We start from the raw sequence: 13,989 nt of genomic DNA, 5'->3' as shown, positions 1-13,989 counted from the left end.
CATAATTTAAATTTGATTCAGCATTCTTTATGTGAAATTGCAATGACAGTTCAGACTGCAAAAACTGTTTTTTAAAAGGTTATACCCATTATTTAGAATGAGATGTAATAATCTACAAAAATCCGACTTCTCTAATTAAAAACCTATGGGATTAAGATTTAGTTTTACCACATCCAATGAAAAAGATTGTTTCAAGTTGTCTTATCAATATTATTGCTCCAAAAACACTTTTTACAAGTGTTTAAGCTCTATTATTATCTGAAAACTAAGAACACTATGGAATCATCTTTGCCATGTTTTTTTCCAAAATATTAAAGCATATATAACCATCACTCCAAACTGCTTTTAATGGATATAGAGGTAGGCCTTCTTTTGAAATAGAGAACTGGTTTTGTTTAAAGTGCCCTTACCTGATATTTTACACATATATCTAATTTTCCACTTGTTCAGACAAACTGAATGATCAGAGTCTCACAATACAATACCTTCTGGCTGATGGGAGGAAATGTACTGAATTAAAATCAAGGGCCTGATTAAAGTCTTAGAGGTTCTTTTTATAATATTCAATGAAGTTCTTCCCTCAGTACTCAATTTCAGTCTTGTCCACATACTTTTCATCAACTAAAATGAAGGCCATAAGCTTTAATGTGTACTGATCACTTAATATATATTTGGCTCCTATATACAACATATTAGTCTGTTCATATAATTACCATTTATTCAAGTGTCAGGAAAACTTAAGATATGTCAACATTTACATGATGAAGATCCAATGATTCACTCAGGTTTTCTAAACAAATTACTGTTTTAAAAGGACATTGTTCATTTTACAATAATAAAGATGACATTCCCCAAATTAAAGATAAATAGAAATCATGGTCTAGTTATCGCTAAAATTTGCAAAAAACAAGGTATGGTCCTTGGAACAAAGGCAGGCTTACCTAGAAAATAGATGGATCAGGTATAGCCCTTCCCAGAGAATCAAGTCGCCTTTCCTTAGATACCAGCATCACTTTCATGTTATCCAGATTACTTCTCTCCCATATTCCTACCTCTGCAACACTCTGAAAAAGTAACAGCATTATACAACACGGCTTAAATAAGAACAAACAACTGTGTTCTATCGGTATGTTCATGACACTTTAGCCACAAGCCTCTGTGATGTCTTAACTAAAAAACCAGAATATTTTTCTAAATAGACCTTCAGAAGTCAGCCTCTAAAAGTTTTCCCCAATGAAAGGCAGAAAATGATGAGGTCCTATACCTAGTAAATTAGCTTATAGGCAGTTTCTCAACCCAAGTTGTCCTTCAACAGGCAAATATTCTCAGAGAAAAAGAGCTTCAACTATGCTACTGGTTCTATGAACTGTAGATCCAAGTATGTGTAATATCACCCAGGATGTACAGTGCCAAATACTACCAGTAACTACATTTTTTCTTTATAATAATTTACCACACCTCTTTTTATACACAATACTGTATTTCATCTTAACGTATTAAAAACTATATCATATCTGAATAATCTTGCCCGTGGATCTGTGGAAAAAAGAAACCCTAAACAACTAAGCCAGGAAAGGTAAATTATAAGCAAGCTCTTGAATCCAAGGTGAGCCCTACAAAATCTGAAATGATTTTTAAAGTTTCTTTCAATAAACTTCTCATTATCATCCCAAAGGGTCAACCAAAGAATCAAGAAGTACAGCACGATTTGAAATTTATTTACTGGGATCCCTGGGTGGCGCAGCGGTTTGGCGCCTGCCTTTGGCCCAGGGCGCGATCCTGGAGACCCGGGATCGAATCCCACATCAGGCTCCCGGTGCATGGAGCCTGCTTCTCCCTCCGCCTGTGTCTCTGCCTCTCTCTCTCTCTCTGTGACTATCATAAATAAATTAAAAAAAAAAAAAAAAGAAATTTATTTACTATTATTTTTTAATAGTTATTTTTTTATTTTTTAAATATTTTATTTATTTATTCATGAGAGACAGGCAGAGACACAGGCAGAGGGAGAAGCAGGCTCCATGCAGGGAGCCCGACGTGGGACCCGATCTCGGGACCCCAGGATTACAACCTGAGCTGAAGGCGGTGCTAAACCGCTGAGCCACCCAGGTTGCCCGTGATTTGAGATTTAAAGGGTATTTCAGCAATAGCTAACAATTGAAATTTCCATTTTAGCAGTGTTCTAATTAGAACTCCTCTCTCCAGGATGGTTATATTTTGAGAATTGCTATACATAAATAAGTCTGCAGTGCCTGGGTGGCTCAGCGGTTAAGCATCTGCCTTTGGCTCAGGGCGTGATCCTGGAGTCCCAGGATCCAGTCCACATGGGACTCCCTGCGTGGAACCTGCTTCTCCTTCTGCCTATGTCTCTGCCTCTCTCTCTGTATGTCTCTCTCATGAATAAATAAAAATAAAAAATAATAAAAAAGTAAAAAAGGTACAGATCCTGCTAGAGAAACCTCTAGTCAGCTATTAGATTGCACATTGTTCTTATTTCTGAATCCATTAAGTTTTCTTAAAAAGCTGGTAATATTTTTGTGCAGAAGATAGAGAAATTCAATGTTAAAAAAATCATCCTTAAACTTACCAAAAGTAGAGTTCACTCTCTTTGGTGTGTGTGCGTTTGTAGAAGTGTATAAACAAGCAACTATTATCCTCCTTTTTACAGTTTATTCATATTAAAGGTATGATGAAACCAAGCTAGGTATCTAACTGAAGATTTTCTGTATCACTTAAAACTTACATCACAAAACATGACATTATTTAACTGCCCTATCACTGGACATTTGTGTTGTTCCTAATTTTTCATTTCCTTAAAACATAATGAAACATTTATATACTCTATTTCCTTAAACAACATTAATGGAAATTATTAAAGGAATATGACAAAATTTAGAACTCCCGAGTCACACTGAGACAGAAATTGTAAGGGACCCCATAAAAAAAAAAAAAAAGCTGTTTTTTTTTCTTTGTTCCTTTTCCTGCTTCTGTTTTTGCTAGGACCCACACCCCACCTTAGACATGCATTAATGTATGTCCTCCTTGTAAAGGTCAAGGAGTTAATGATTTCTTTGAAGTCTTCCAGCACAACTGATAACATCTAAGGAGTGACCACGTGAGGTCCTCATGGAAGTTCTTCGCCCAAGACCATGGACTCCAAACACCCAGACGCCAAGACCCTGGGCTCCAGGGCATCAGTGACTTAAGGACACCTGAACACTAGTCCTTGTTCAACCAGTTCCTGGATGCCTGAGAAGACATGTACACCAAACCACCGTCCTTAATTATAACTCTGGACCAGCAAACAAAGATGAGACTTATGCCCCTTTGAGTATCCCAGATGTTTCATCTGTATCTGCTCTCTTCTATATTCATCAACTCTGCTCTCACTTCTTGCTGGCTGGAGTTTGATTTCCATCCTGCGGGAAGCCAAGAACTGCCTTGGCTGGTCCTGTGGGACCCCTTCTGTATCCTTGGACCTGGTCTGCCTGCATCAATACTGCAATCTGTTTTCTGGAAAGGCTGTTTGAATTTATACCCAAACCACCGAGATAGAAACTTTATCCTTGGCAACCTTTCTTTTATTAAAAAGAAAGCACAAAGCAAAAAACAGCACAAGAGTTCATTGGATAGGTGCAAAGTAGTCACTAGTTTAGCATTTTAATCAGTGTCATTAGGACTCAAATTAATCTAAAACTTTAGAAAAAATAAAGGTAGATTTAAGATAACATGGAGATATGAGATAATATAAGAAAAAAGAAGTCTGAAATAGCTAGCTGAAATAAAGTATTTCATTCTTAACAACTTGTACTTGGTTACAGGTGATCCTATGCAACATACTAGCTTTAAATCAGAAATCTAGGTTCATTTGGCAATTCATGTTTGAGATTAGTAAATGGTTCTTTTTTTTTAAATTTTTATTTATTTATGATAGTCACACACACACACAGAGAGAGAGAGAGAGAGAGAGGCAGAGACACAGGCAGAGGGAAAAGCAGGTTCCATGCACCAGGAGCCCGACGTGGGATTCGATCCCGGGTCTCCAGGATCGTGCCCTGGGCCAAAGGCAGGCGCCAAACCGCTGCGCCACCCAGGGATCCCAGTAAATGGTTCTAAGGCGGTTTGCAAATTAACAAGCATATTTGTTCAGTCAAGAAATATTTATCACATATCTACTATATATGCACTCTCTAGGCACTGGGATATGGTGGCCACTCTTTTTTTTTTTTAAGTGTCTCTTTAGATATGCTCTCGACTCACTTTCCCAGGGCTCTCCCACATCCCACTGTAGTTGGGAGCTAGGAGGTCAGTGTATTTATTAATATTTAAGAAACTAATCTGGTTTTATTTTCAATTTATTTTAAATAGGTGACGCATTTACATGGTTCAAAATTCAAAAGATAAAAGTGGTTATACAGTGAAGTTTACTTCCTCCTCCAGTTCCCTAGTCACCTGGTCCCCCTCCTTCTTTAGGTAAACTGTTATCAATTTCTCAGGCTCCCTCAGGGGGAAAAAAAAAATTCTCAGGCTCCCTTCCAGTGATTTTATGCCTATGTAAGTCAATATAGCCCTTCCTGCTACAGTCTCTTTACAGAAATAGTATTATAATACTAACAATGAACAGTACCTTAATGGCTACTTTTTAGTATCTCAGCAGCAAGATGAGACACCAGTATAAGCTAGCCAACTGATTAATAATAGCAGAGTCCCTAAAGTGGGACCTGCTTTGGCCTGTTGAAGGGGGGAAAAAAAAACCAGCAGCCAGCGTGGGAGAGGCTTTCCATAAAGAGGAAGAGTCGCTGAATATAAGGTTGGAGATAAAGACAGGGGTAGATCTCACAAGGCCTTATAAATCCTTGGATGGTGTTCAGCTGGGGAATATAATTTACATTTTTCTAAAAAATCACCTAGACTGCAGTATGGAGAATGGGTAAGTTATGAAGACAAATGGTGGTCCCAGAAATGATTCTTGTTTGGACTGTCAAAGGAGGCTGAACAAAGGATACATTCTGGAGACAGTGTTGACAGACTTGCTGAATGAAGGGATCATGGAGATTAAGATAAAGGTAACTATCTTAAGCTGAACCCTAGGCTTTTTGCTTGAACAGCTGATTGAGTTTGGTAATACTTAGATATATTATGTGTTTTTATTACTATTAGTATAAATAATGTTATAAGGCATTCAAATGAGGGTTTCACATTGACAGTTGGAAGCTGGAATTCAACAGATTAGACATATCAAGACAAACTTGAGTTAGTGGCCTGCAAATAATTTTTTTAAAGATTTGTTTATTTGCAGGTGGGGGTACAGGGAAAGGGAAAAGAAGAGGAAGTCTCAAGCAGACTCTGACCGGGGTGTGGAATCAGAGAGGCTCGATTTCATGTCATGAGCCAAAACCAAACCAACGGACGCTTAACTGATAGCACCACCCAGGGCGCCGTGGCAAGTAATTTTTAAACTTAAGATCACCCAGAGAGGTTAGATAAGACAACCTAGATTTCTGTTCTAGAGCACCCTTTAACAGGTGGAAATCAAGCTATACATAAAGTTAACTGAAAAGGACTAGCTAATGATAGAGAAGGAAAACTGTGAAGTGTTAAAAGACACAAAGAGTGTTTTTCAAGTAGTCATCCATGTTAAATACTGCAAAAAAGATGGAGAGGTGACTAATTGATCTGTCTATATGGAGAACATTGGCAGCCTTAATAAAAATAGTCTGAGGTATAGTGGGAACAGAAGCCCTGCTGGACTATGTGGAGAACTGCAAGTTGGGAGACAAGACAAACAACAGGTCTTTCATGAGGTTTAGCTTTCACAGCAAGTGAACAAACACTAGCTACTTTAACATCTCAAGAGCTGTTATTTAGAAAAGCACAGCTGTATACTGATAGGACTATTAGAGTGCCTGAAATATGCTGGTGAATAAACTTATGACAGTAAGGTATAAAGATGAGTATTACGGTGCCTCCCATTGTAATTCATTATGAAACTAGGCTTAATTTCTAGACCTATTCCTTATTTGGCTTACAGGGGAAATGTGTCAAAAAGATACATCAACTTTTTATCTTCTACCTTCAACTATTTAGTTTTCTTTTGGACTGCCATCAGCCTGTTGAGGTCTTCCCTTCCTTCACGGTCAAGGGTTACGCTGTATGAACTATATACTAACTAGAAGGGAGAAGAAGAAAGAAATTTTAACAGCCATTTTACCTAGTGAAATGGCATTTTAGCATGTTTCTATCCATCATCTGGTAAATATCTTACACAGCAACAATATGCCAATAAAATGAAGAAAAGAACATGTGAAATGTGGTATAAAACATTTATAATGGATTATTTATATTCATGTTTAAGTGAGAAATGTGTTTGCCTTCATTTAGAGCTCCAAATGAAAAAGAACCCTATTTAACGTAGAACAGAAGGACAATTCTGGATCTGGTATTTAATACAGAATTAAAAGAAATGAATCCTTCACCCTACTTCACTCCAATACTGATGTAAAGTTCTTATTCAATGGCATTACTTTAGACTGATATTTCTATCAACTGAATCTATATACAGGCAAAACTCATTTTATTACACTTCATAGATACTGAGGTTTTTAAGATTTTATTATTTGTTCATGAGAGACACAGAAAGAGGCAGAGAGAAGCAGGCTCCCTCGGGGGAGCCTGATGTGGTACTCGATCCCAGGACCCTGGGATCATGACCTGAGCCAAAGGCAGAGGCTCAACTACTGAGCCACCCAGGTGTCCCTCACCCACATTTTTAAAAAAGATTTACTTTTTAATACAATGAAGGATTATGGCAACTGCACAATAAGCAAATCTATTGGCACTACAAACAGCATTTGCTTACTTCGTGTCTACATCACATTTTGGTAATTCTCAAACTATTTTCAACTTTTTCATTATTACAGTTGAGTCTTGAGCAATGTAAGTTTGAAATGCATGTGTCTACTTACATGTGGACTTTTAAAAATATAGTAAAGGTATTTTAATTTTTTCTCTAATTTATTATTGTAAGAATATAGTATATTACACATAAACAATTATATGTGTTTGTTAATGGTAAGGCTTCTGGTCAACAGTAGGCTTTTAGTAGTTTTGGGCAAGTCAAAAGTTATACAGGGATTTTCCACCACCCAGGGGGCCATCTCCCTTAAGCTCCCCAAAACTGTGTTGGGTGTAGTGATCTGTGATTAGGATTTAAGACTAGATGAAAGCTCAGATAACATTTTGTAGCACATTGGTTCTGACATGCTCTTGCATGCTTTTAAATGAACTAAAGTATAAACATAATTTTTGTATGCACTGGGACACCAAAAAATTCATTTGACATGTTTTATTGCAATCTTTGCTTTATTGCAGTGGTCTGGGACTGAACCGCTGCAGTTATCTCTAAAGTATGCCTTTAATTGTCCTAATTTTCCAAATGAAGTGTCAAGTTTATCTTCCAAAAACTACAACCAGGAAAAGTAGCATTTCTTCCTACTGTGGGAACTAGTTTTGCAGATAAATTTGTATCTGTTTCTGAACAGTCCAAGTGTGGGAGGGTATATTTTAGTGGAGATCATGAAAAGCACAGGAGCCCAAAGTTGCTGACTTGGAATTGGGACTCTACATCAAAAGATGTGATGAGACTAAACATTCAGTATTATAAGATACTTTTGTTAGGGAAAATCAAGCAAGCTACGAACTTTAACACTAGAATTTTATTGAATGAGTTGACCGAAAAACAGATACAAGGTTTCTGGTGTAATTCAACTAATAAGGCAATAAGGCCACATTTAATTTTTAAATGTCTTTACTTAAACCAATCTAAGACAAATTATTCATATATTCCTCTAACATTTTGTGACAATCTTCCAAACAATGTCACACCTTTTATAACTTTTTCCTGCACTTACTTTATTAGAGTATTTCCCAGTATCTCTACTTATTCTTCTACTTCATTTTTAATGGGTACATAGTATCTAAATATATCTAACCATTATCCTGTAAAGCGAACATTTTTGAGATTGTGCTATTATAAAAACCCCATATTGACACCACCAAACCCATCATTGCATACAACTAATGCCTTAGGAAATGCTTATAAGTGGATTTGTTTAGTTAACATGTAACTAAAAATTTAAAGATAGGTTTTAAGATATCTTGAAAGAATAAGACTCTTTGCTAATTAGAAAGTCTTAGTGGAAGAGATTAAGTAACAAATGGCTACATCCTGAACATGGGTACTCAGACTGCTGGCAGAATAGAAAGCTGCAGAATATTGATTTTATCCAAGATAGGGATAGGGACATTTTACACTGAGGCTGAATGCTTTGGACTGTGGTTCCAAGTTCCTGGGGATTTGCTCTTTTGTACACTTTGTGAATAAGTTTGAGAAGCAAAGTTATAAATGAATATAAAGTATACTAAAGTAACTAATGATTGTAATACCTTAGTTTTAAGGTAGCAAAATATGACTACACACCACATCAATAAAGTTGTTTGTGGAGTTTATTGTAAAAGGCTTTAGTTGCTTAAGATTGATTTCAATTACCAACTATTTTTTTAAAGATTTTATTTATGGGCGGGGGGGGGGGGCACACAAGCCAGGAAGAGGCAGAAGCAGACTCCTCGTAGCACAGGGAGCCTGACACAGGCCCAATCCTGGGATCATGATCTGAGCCAAAGCCAGAGGCTTAACCAGTTGAGCCATTCAGTCGCCCCCAATTACAAACTATTGAAAAACAATGTTATTATCAAAGATGATTACTTGGTAGTATGGTTCAAGGTGCAGAATTTTGTACCTAGTTTGGCAATAAAATCATATTGCTGATCTGAAAGAAAGAATATTTTTCACATAGTACATGGTTTCAGAACTTATGATGAGCATTTGGCTACATTTATATATGGAAATACATCAAATTATCATCATAGTCCTCCGATTTACATTAAAGTTGATTTTTAAAGGACACTTGACAGATACTAATATACAAATAGACAGTAGATAAACATAATGAGCATTTCTTTTGCTACATAACACGTGATGATAAAGTGTTGACAACTCAGTGCTTGGAGAATGGCCTGATAACAGTGTACATAACCAAAATGACAGTTTAAAAAAAAAATTTTAAAAATTGTTCATAAAGGGCTGTCCAATGTGCTGTTTTCTGAGAACATCTTTCTGGAATTCAGTCATGGATTGGGGTGTCTTTCCACAAACTTGAAGCAGCAGACATGATAAACAGGTTCCTTCTTTTATTTATCTTTATGGAATCAAAGCAAAACCAAAACCTATTCATGATTTCTATTACAAGAATTTTCTTCACAAAAGGAAAAAAAGGGGGGGAGGGAATTCAGATATGAAAGCAAACAAATGCCACATACATTTAATAAATCTATACATTTAATACACTTAGCAATAAGTTCATCACTTTTTCAGGTCATTTCCTATCATTTGAGGATAGAAGAGACTTTGCAACTGAAATTGCAAAGCATTTAGAGGTACACCATTTCTTAGTCAACCATTTATATGGAAAAAAACTGCTCAAGATTAGGGCAGTAAAACTGATTATTAAAAATAAAACTCCATTTTGAGAAGATAAACACCCCTTGTTAAATAAGTAGCCTCTAAGACATAAGAGAAAGTACAACTCTTATTAAACCATCGTTGTTCTAAAGTTTTGCTGTCCCTACAACAGATATAGAAGTGTGTTCGATATGATCTAAGACCTCAATACTTTTAAAACACACATCCCAGTCCTCCTAAATTTTTAACATCTATGTGCAGGTTGTAAATCCCTAGGGATGCTCATGTTTCACATTAGTGTATTCATCCTCACTTGTGTTAACTTAAGCCAATGAACTTAATGGAGCATGACAAAAGCAACTGTTTATAATAATGTGAAGTTACTGTCAGGACATACAATCATATTACAACATTAATAAAATAAGGTCTGTAGATGGAAAGATAAATGAAGTGAATAAAAAAAGGAAAGCTTTTGTTGTCTGTATTTCAATACCAACTAGCAATATCTAACCTTACAAATATGCTTATCTCTCCTGTTGCCTTGGGGTAAAAGGAGATAAACTAGCCCCATCTTTAAAAAAAACAACAAAAAACAAAAAACCCGGGGGTGGGTGTGACCCTGTAAAAAGAAGAGAACTTAAAGAATCAAGAGGACATCTGCCTTCTTTTGAAATAATTCTCCATTAGTAATCATTTCTCAGTCATATTCTGCTTTCAAAAATCAAAGCCTAACTCCAGAACGTGATTGCTTCCCCTCAAAGTATTTCTAAAACCTGAACATTTTAAGAAAATATTTACACAGTACATATTTATTCATCTAACTGCTCAAAGTGTGAACTTAAAAGTTCTAAGCAAGTATGCAATGCCCAGTACTTACTGATTAACTGTAGATGAAGAAAGGGCAATAGCATTTTGGCTCCATCATCTAGCTCAACTGCAATCAATTAAAGAGATTCACGCAGAAAATGCAGATTCTAGATCAGTCCCAAAAAGCATATTTTGGGGTGAGCCTATCAACTAAAATAGTAAAAAAAAAAAAAAAAATTAGCTTTTTGGTGGCACAGAAGTATATGGAAATAAAAATGACATAATATTATCACAAAACATAAAATTTATTTTATTTTCTTGTCCCTTGTGAATGAAAAGACAACAGTTCTCGGACAGCCTGACAATTCTAAGACTAAAGGACTGAATTTTACTTTTTTCCTAAATCTTAACTGAATTTCTGAATCTTAACCTAATAAGGTTAAGACCTCTCACTATATCACCATAGGAAAATGCCAAGTTTTTGGTATATCATCATCAAAGAATCTTTAAATGTTAAAGTGGTGGTAATTACTCAAATTACTAAAAAATAAATCAGTAATACTAAAAAGGATTATTAGAAACAACAAATTTAAAGCCGGCCCAGAAAAGGAATCTTAATGGAAAACACACACACACACACACACACACACACACACACACACACACACGAAAACCTTTAACTGAAAACGAAAACAGAAAAAAAAAAAATTCCGTTCCGTAAAACTTTCAACACAATGGAAGAATATTTTCTTACTTGGACTGGAGGTTAAAAGCTACAAATGGTTCATGGTCTTGCACGAATTAAAAGTGAAGACATGATTAGGAAAAGATACAAAATTTCGAGATGGTATTATCCTAGGCTTCAAGCACTGCATATTCGAGAGTCACCCTAGATCCTATGTGTTTTGTCGGATGTCCCAACCAGCAGCCTCGCCTGTCAGGAGCAACACGACGATGAATCAAGTTACAAGAAAAGCAAACACACACTGAAACGTTATTTCCAAATTCAAACATGGAGAGGGAGTGGGAGTCCTGACTTACATACATGTCATGCAGTTATCACGCTCTCCTTACCTTCACCGAGTATTTTTATTATTAAAAAAACAAAACACACATGCTGTCTCATTCAACTGCAGAGAACGGCACTTGGCCACCTCCACTCTCCAATCTACGCCGGGGAGAGGGTCAGAACAAAGTCTATTTTAGAGGACAAGAAGATCTAAAAAAAAATTTTAAGACTTCCGCAGAACTCAGTAAAATAGGACAATTACTGCTTTTGCAGACGCATTTTAAAACTGTTCTTCGCTCGACTAGGACACTCTCTCCCCGCAGTCAGTCCTGTCCGTCCTTTTCAAGAGAGGCTGACCGAGATACTGCGGCCAGCACCCCCGACTGCCTCCGCATGGGCCTTCAATAGCAGAGCTAGGACGAATCCCAAAGGATGGAAGAGTCTAAGACGCAAACAAGGTAAAAGAAAAAAAAAGGGCGGGGGGGGGGGAGGAGGACGAGACCCGCCCAACTCTCTCCAGCCCACCTCTCCCTCACTGGACCGCACAAACCCTAAAAGGTAACAAAAAAAAAAAAAAAAAAAAGGAACACCACGAGAGAGCAAGTAAGGCTCCTCACTCTCCGCATTCTCAGGCCCAATTCTCTACCGAAGCTCCCGGCCCACCCCACCCCCAGGGGTCCCGGCGCCATTTAGCTCCTCCGAAGCCGCCGCCATTTTCCGCCCCCGCCGGATCGCTGCTGCGCCTCGGCGGCCGCTCGCTCCCGCACTCTGTAGCCAGAGTCACCGCCGCGGGCCGGGCCCCGAGAGGGAGGCCCTGGCCTGAGCGTGCGGGGACGGCAGCCTCCGCGTCAGGAAGGCCCAGCTCCGACCCCGCCCGCGGTGCCCGGGCGCCCACAGCCTGCGCCGATCGGCGGGAGCAAGCTGGCAGCAAGGGGGCCGGACAGGCTCCACTGGGCGGAGCGGCCCTGGCGGCGGTTGGGACCTGAAGGTTCCATCGCACTTACTTCCTGTTTTGGGTCCGGGCACTTTGGAAGAACCAGGATGGAGGCTCCAAAAAATACCAGGATGGAGGAAGCAGCCACGGGCAAGAGTGGCTGCAGCTGGAGTGAGCGAGCGCGACGAGCCACCGGAAACGGAGCTACGGCCGCGCCCCGCCCCCAGCCCCCGCACGCTCCCCCTCCCTGTCTCCTCTCCCTGGGGACCGCTCTGCGCGTTGGTCGCTCGCGTCACTTCCGGCCAAGTCGGCGCGCGGAAAAAAAGTCGCGGGGTGTTGGCGCGTCGGTGCCCTTCTCTGGCAGTCGCCTGTGGTCCGCTCTTCTCTCCCATTGTGAGATCTCGGCGCCGACATTGGCTCTGCTGATGTTTGAAGGAGGAGGCCCACCTTTGTTGGGTGTAACTGTGGTCTGTCTCTCTGGCTCCCGGAGCATTTGGACCCCCTGGCAGAGTTTCGTAAATCCCCGGGCTCCAGAGCCAGCCGGGTGTGGAAGGAATGAGCCGTGTCTAGATGGGGAAGGAAGCCGGGCGTTGTGAGTGGCCCTTCACGCTCAGGCTGCTCTCCGGTGGGCGCTTGAAGGGAGGTGTGAACCTCTTCGAGCGTGGGATGCGGCTCCGGTCAAACATCCTCTGCGGGTTAGGCAGGTGCTGGTCCAGTGCGCTGTCCGTCTTAGAGCTCCGCCTCTCTAGGCCGGCCGCTCTTCGGTTACGGCCGAGACTTGTAGAAAGGACCAATATTTGGGACCATCCCCTCGGCCAGTCTTTCAGAAGCTCCGTGAGACCCTGGCAGAGACTTGGGTTTTTTGTTTGTTTGTTTGTTTGTTTAAGATTCTACTTGTTCTTGAGAGACATAGGCAGAGGGAGAGGCAGGCTCCCTGCGGGGAGCCGGATGCGGGACTCGATCCTGGGATCCGGGTGATGCTCAACCTAAGGGTGATGCTCAACCACTGAGCCACCTATGTGCCTCTGTTTCAAGGCCTTGAAAATCTTGTGGTGGAGTGGTGCGAGTCTGTTACAACTCTGTGATTCCAATCTCATTTTACTCGGCCTCAGTCGTAAAGGTCAAATAAGGGCTATGGAGAACGTAAATATGTACTCCTAAATTGGTCTTAAGTAACTAATGAGGTTAATAATGCTTAATAATCACCCCCTCCCAATTATCTTAGCTTGTTTTGGTTTTTCTATGCAGTTGTTTCCTTTGACTACAAAGTATTGTTGACTTTGTGGAAGGGACAGTAATTCATCAAGGAAACTGTGGGGTGGTGGTAAAAAAACATACTGAAATGGGTTTAGAAACATAAATATTTACATTTTACGTCAAGTGTACATAGTTTTCAGCAGTAGTCCACATTACCATGCTATTCTTTGGGGTAAAAGAATTTCTCAGTCATAAACGTTGGGTTTCACAAAATGAGATACTATTTTATGCCTATTAGCATGACTAAAATAAAAACCACAGATAACACCAAATTCTTGTGATGATGTGGGACAGGAACTCTCATTAATTGCTAGTACGAATGCAAAAAGTTATAGTCATTTTGAGAGGCAGTTTGGCAGTTTCTTACAGAACTAAACAATTTTACTGTACGATCCAACAGTTGCTCCTTGATATTTATGCAATGAGTTGAAAAGTTACATCCACATAAAAGCCTCAAACTTGTAA

General features: G+C 39.3%; 1 protein-coding gene across 5 annotated transcripts in view; it reads right to left on the bottom strand.

The window, feature by feature from the left end:
- Positions 1–12,471, bottom strand: part of DMTF1 (cyclin D binding myb like transcription factor 1) — a 44,007-nt gene extending 31,536 nt beyond the window's left edge. For 2 of the 5 annotated variants that reach the window (XM_041727382.1, XM_041727387.1), the window contains exons 1-3: positions 12,338–12,471; positions 10,395–10,534; positions 942–1,064 (exon numbers count right to left, since the gene is read on the bottom strand). The gene's annotated coding sequence lies outside the window, so the exon portion shown is untranslated. The other 3 variants (XM_041727383.1, XM_041727384.1, XM_041727386.1) reach the window with 3 other exon arrangements.
- Positions 12,472–13,989: the final 1,518 nt, after the last annotated feature.

This window comes from Vulpes lagopus, chromosome 13, assembly GCF_018345385.1.
Source record: "Vulpes lagopus strain Blue_001 chromosome 13, ASM1834538v1, whole genome shotgun sequence".
NCBI lineage: Eukaryota > Metazoa > Chordata > Mammalia > Carnivora > Canidae > Vulpes > Vulpes lagopus.
This window is presented reverse-complemented; position numbering and strand designations above follow the sequence as displayed.